Source organism: Malania oleifera, chromosome 4 (assembly GCF_029873635.1).
Source record: "Malania oleifera isolate guangnan ecotype guangnan chromosome 4, ASM2987363v1, whole genome shotgun sequence".
Classification (NCBI taxonomy): Eukaryota; Viridiplantae; Streptophyta; class Magnoliopsida; order Santalales; family Ximeniaceae; genus Malania; species Malania oleifera.
In genome coordinates, this window is record NC_080420.1 from 23,414,637 (window position 1) to 23,421,075 (window position 6,439).

Consider the following 6,439-nt stretch of genomic DNA (forward strand, 5'->3'; position numbering starts at 1 on the left):
ACAAGTGATCTAACTACTTCAATAACAACAGTATTCTTAACAAATAAATATATCAATATAGATATCCTTAAATATGAAAGAGTTATGCTATAATTTCAATACATGATCAAACTTCACAATAATAACAGTATTCACAGTAGATAAATATCAATATAAATATGTTTAACTATAAAGTAGTTTTTGCTATGATTCTAACAAGTGATTAAACAACACAATGAAAATAATATTCACAATAGATAAAAATCAATGTCAATATGCTTAAATATGAAAGAGTTAAAGAAAAGAGAGTGACACCAAATTTTTACAAGGTTCAGCGATCCGTGCCTACATTCTTGCTTCAAGCAACCCGCTTGAGAATTCCACTATACCTCCTTCAATAGGTGGAGAATCATCTCTCTTTTAGTAGGCGGAAAAGCCTTTTACATACCCTCCTTCAATAGGCGAAGTTGCCTCTTTTTATTACTTAAGCAGAGTTGCCTCTATCCTTTATTTAGGCGGAGTAGTCTCTCTCCTTCACTAGGCAAAGTGGCCTCTCTCCTTCAATAGGTGGAGAAACCTCTCAAGCAAAAAACATCTTTCACTTGTCAACGATGCAATCCCAGAATCATCAGGATACAAATAAATGATAGTAGCAGAGTTGTACAGATAAACTCTCTAAATAGAGTAGAAATGTACACAAATCAAAGATCTAATACACTCTTAGAAGAATATTGAAACGAAGTTTGAAGAGCATCTAGGGTTTTTCAGGTTTTTGAAAAGCAATAAGCTTGAAAAACGAACTCCGAAAATTTCTCAGCAGTTTGCAGCGTTAATCACAATCAATCAATGTGTTAAACATGTTTAGGGCTAGGTCTTTATATATAATAATTAATTCTAGTCATTGGGTATGTCTAGTATCTTGATAATTTAGAAACTTTGTGATTTTATGGTTGTTGTGATAAGTATCGCACGAGCTTCAGTAGACTAAACTTTGTGTTCGGTCACCCGAACCATTTAAACTTGGAATTTCCAAAATAGACAATTGAAATTAGGAATAGCTTCCCAAGAGGGGGGGTGAATTAGCTTTTAAAAATTTCTTTTAACTTCTTTTAAGAATCCTTAACTTCTTTAAACACTTAACCAATTCTTTAACTTGTTTGTTTAATTTCACCAAACACACAAGAACTTAGTTCTTTTGTCCAATCAATAACACAATTAAACAACCAATCAATTAAACACAATCTTCAAACCAAACAATCAATTTAATTGCCAAATACAAGTTAAACATCAAACAACCAAACCAAGATATAAAGTTTTTAGCACTTTGGTAATATAAAATCTTGAGATTGTTTGTTTGTTTATATAAGCCCCGTGATTATGAATTTGAAAACTTTATGAAGAATGTAATTTAATATTCAACAATCCTTTCACAAACACAATAAAGCTTTTGTAGTAAGCCCTAGATATAAATTTTAATCAAGCCCTGTATATATGGATTTGCTTAATATGATGTTCAATACAGCATTCAATCACTCTTTCCAAATATTCAAAACTCAAATAAACTTTCAGTTAATTCATCTTTGAGTGTTTAACCAAGAAACGTACTCCCATATGGTTTCCGCAAGATATGGTTTCACCAACGTACTCCCTTTCGGTTTTCGCAACCCAAATCAAAATTAATCTTTAAGTTTACTTGATTTTCAAATGTGCGTAGTATATTTGATTTTCAATTTAAATCATCCACGCAATTTTAAACATGTACTGAAAATAAAAAATAGGGAAAAAGAGAGTGAGACGGAGATTTTTACGAGGTTCGGCTTATACCCAGCCTACGTCCTTGCCTTTGGCAAACCACCAAAGGATTCACTAAACCTGTTCCATTGACGGGTGGAACAAAACTAATTACAACATTCCTTGGTTAAGGCTAGAGCCTACCTTCTCCAAACGATATTCCCTCGTTCGGTCACTCCTTACATAGGCTAGAGTCCGCCTCTCTAAGCAATATCCTCTTACTTAGCCAACGATCCAAACACCTTGGAACGTCAATGAACTACAAGAAACATAAGATAAAATCTGCGTACAAGTATACTCTCTCAAAGAGCAAGTTAGTACAATTTCAGCACTATATACTTAAATGTAAAATATCAATAGGAAATAGAATGAAGCTCAAGTGTAGAATTCACCAAAATCCTTCTTAGAAGAGGATTAGCAGTAGGAATTCAAAGGAAGAAGGATCAGTACTTCAGAGTTCTCAGCAAAAGAATTTTTCAATGAGTGAGTAAGAGAACTTAAGAAGAACAAGAGTACTTTCAGCTCCTCAAAACAGATTTTTCAATTCTTGGGTTTTTATTTCGTTTTACAAAACAATGTATTTATAGGCTTTCAAACTTGCAAAAGTTTCCTTAAAGAATTTCCCTATTTATTAGAATATTTAAGGTTCAAACGGCTATAATTTAAAACATTAGAATTTTAAAAATTTGCCCGTTGAACAGTGTTTAAATGTCTGACAGCAGTGACCCCATTTCAGTGTTTTGGCCATAAATTTTTCTGTATAACTCCAAATTAGGTGTTCTTGGTGTCAAAAGAAAGCTAAGAGAAAATCCTACAACTTTAATGTTAACCACTATTTAAACTAATGAGTTTTTGATAGAGACAAATTCACCTCAATGCGGCTGTATAAAAACTGACAGCATTTGGGAAAAACTCTTTTTGGTGCTCTTTATTCCAAAAATGATTCTAACCTTTTTAAAATAATTTTTGACCTTATAAAAATATTATTCAGGTATTTTAAAAAGTATCTAGGTCTAATAAGTTAACCTAAGAGTTTCAAAATATTTCAAACGATATTTTAAACATTAAAGCACTTACATGAGACTTCTAAAATATTAACATTCTAAGTTCTTAAGTCTTCATGCTTTGTCCTTGGATTGAATCCATCTTTTCTTAAAGCTTCCATATTCTTTAAGCTTTCTTACTTTGCCTTTCTTTGGATCTTTTGACTTTAATATGCCTTGGCTTTCAACAACTTATTCATGTCCTCATGTTCTTCAACAAGTAATTCATGTCTTGGCTCATTTAAGCTTCATTTGATCCTTGTAAGCACTTTGACCTTACTTTATACATATATGAACCCTGAAATATCATTACTCACACAAATACATTAAATTTCACTTGTTTGTTAGCATCAAAATAAGATAACAAGATTTTAAGCGTTGTAAGGCCAATAATAGTCATTCGGTCAACTGAACCTTGAGGTTCAGTCTCCCGAGCCAATTGAATCTGGAAATTAAAATAGGCAATAGCCATTTAGTTGACTGAACCCTGAGGTTTGGTAACCCAAACCACCTAGAACCAGACCAATGTTAAGACAATACTCATTCGGTCGACTTAGAACTCTGCCTTAAGCGCACGAACTTCCTAGACTATAAAATCCTTCATATTTCATTCCAAAAATGATTTTAACATTATGAAATACATTTTGTACTTGTATAAAATATTTTTCAATCATTTTAAAAGTACCTAGGGTCCAACTAAGTCACCTAAGAGCTTCGTCACAATGATCAATTGAGGTGTACTTACATGAATCCTAATTTCAATATACATAACAAAAATTCTCTTAATTCTTCAAGCTTGGACTTCATAAGTTCCATGATTATAGAAAAATGTCATCTTCTTGTATGCATCATGACTTTGCATTATTGTATTTGTTATTGTGCTTTAATACCTTAATACTTGTATACACACTTAATAGCACAATTAAATGACTTGATTTATCATTATCAAAATAGGATTAAACCTAGATAAGCCAACATTATTTAACTTAGAACTCTCAGTTGCAGCTCCACCTACAAATGTGTTACCTAGCAGTGCATAGAGATTCCCTGCTATCCTCTATCCCCTCATTACAATCAAGACAACTTCACACACCTTCATTGTCCCACATTCAGATTTCAAACTATGACCGTTACAATCCAAAGTTCCCAATGATATCACATTTTTTCGTAGATTCGGAACATGCATTACACCACATAATGTCCTTACTACACCATCATATATATATTGATTCTGATATCCCCCATTTTGACAACTTTGCAGACAGCATTGTTTCCCATTAGAACGAAAGCAGAACTCACCAATCTGTAAGTGGCGAAACAGGCTTTATTGAGCATCATGTCAAAAGAACATCCCGAATCCAAGATCCAAGAATTCGTGAGGTATTATGAACCTGATGAAATAGAAAGCATCTCACAATCACTGCTCCCTGAGTCTCCTTCTTCCACTACATTCGCGGATTTTGATGAACCCTCTTGAGTTTTTGCTTTCCCCTTCTCCTACTCCATACACTCTAGTTTTATGTGCCCTATTTTCCTACACTTAAAACAGCAAACATCCTTTCTCCTCCTAGACTGAGATTGAGTTTTATTACCACTCGATTTACTCTAGGACTTGCCTCTCCCATGATCCTGATTACCCTTCACCATGAGTCCTTCATCATGTGAACCCTCGTCATTAGCCTTCTTCCTATAATGGAACCCTAGCAATGCACTCATGATGTTCTCCAATTCCAGGGTTTCTTTCCCTTAAGTCAGCATTGTAACCAGATTTTCATATGTAGGTGACATAGGTAAGGAATTCAATAGCATCAACACTTTGTCCTCTTTCTCAAACTTCACATCAACTTGCCCTAGATCACTAATGATCTTTTTGAATTTTTTGATGTGCTGAGTCAAGTCTGAATCCTCTACAATCTTAAGCCAATATAATTTTTGCTTAAGATACAACTTGTTCGTCAATGACTTGGACATGTACCGATGCTCTAGTTTCATCCAAACTACAGCCAACGATTCCTTATCCATGACGTGATACAACATGTCATCGGTCAAACATAACTTGATAGTGGATATAGTTCTTGCTTCCATTCCAACTCGTGCCATCCATGCCTTCCAGCTTCTTTCCATATAAACCCTTCACCATATCTTGCTGCACTAGCAAGTCCTCCACCCTCCTCTGCCAAAGCCCGAAATTTCCCATTCCATTGAACTTACCAACATCGAACCTCGCAGAAGAAATCTTAGACATTGCAAACCAATAGCTCTACCACCAATTATTGCTGTAACAATCAGCGCTTTAATACCAATTGTTATTCTCGAGTGCGTGTGGCGGAAGACCTCACACAATCTCACAAAACAATCCGAAAAAAGTAATACAAGCACTCAACGGTGAACTATACAGAACTATCAATCCCTAAACATTAAGAATGAATGAAAGCAATAAACTAAAGACACAAGAATTTACGTGGTTCGACAATTTGCCTATGTCCACGGGAGCAGCGACTGTTTTTCACTATCACAATGAAGCTTAATTACATCAAACTTTGTGAAGCTTACATCAAGCGTATCAAACTAGGGTTACAAGTATTGATTAAATACTAATCCTATGTGTATAGAAGACTTCTAGTAAATCAAAAACACTTCTATAGCGATCCCTTGGAGGAAAATCCTCTAAAAACTCCCAATCTACTAATCTCCGATTTGAAAATCCATGACATTCGTAAGCATAACCGTCAACAGTTTAGGCCAAACCATCAACAGTTTGAAGCCACGAAGAATACCCTACAAAATTGCCTAAAAACATCGACGGTTTTCCCTCAAACTTGCCATCCTGCACAGCGCTTTCTTGTTCCTCGCTTCATGATGCTTTTTCCAGTGCATGTGTTCCACTCAAAATATGAGCCGCATCCCTAATCATTTTTACATATAATCATCCAAGTCTATATCAAATTTAGGTTAAACATAACCATTGACATGTGCGTTAAGTCCTCTACATATGTCTAATGAAAGCCTTTTCAAAAGGTTTTGGGTGATATAATATATTCTAGAATAAAAATAAAAAGGGTTGTTCTCTGCAAGTGGTCGCATGCCTTTTAGGGGATGATTAACCAATTTTGTCCAAGAATGAGGTAGGTCAGACCTCTGGGGGGTGGTCGACTGTTCCCTACTGCCTCCATTTCTTTTCATAAATTTTGACATATATATATTTTATTTCAAAAAATGTTTTTTTCTTAAAGGAGAAAAACACGCACACAAGGTAAAAAGGGGTAACTATTGATAGAATGGTTTTTTTAGGATGCTAAGCTTTGAGAGAACTTAAAAAAAAAATTACCTATAGCACTTATCACTTAAAATAAACTTTTACAAAAAAAAAAAAAAAGTGGTATTTGGCTTACACTACAACAAATACTTATTGCAATAAGTGCTTTTCTAGAACAAAATTTTTTATAACTATTTAAGTGAATTTTCATAAACAATCTAAGATAGTTTTTTGGCCACTTAAAAGTGGCACTAGTCACAGGCGGGCTCAATTTTGTAAATATAGAAAATTTAGTGACTACTTTATAATTTTAAAAAATACATTATAAAATGACCATACGTTATTTTATTATATATTATAACATATTAAT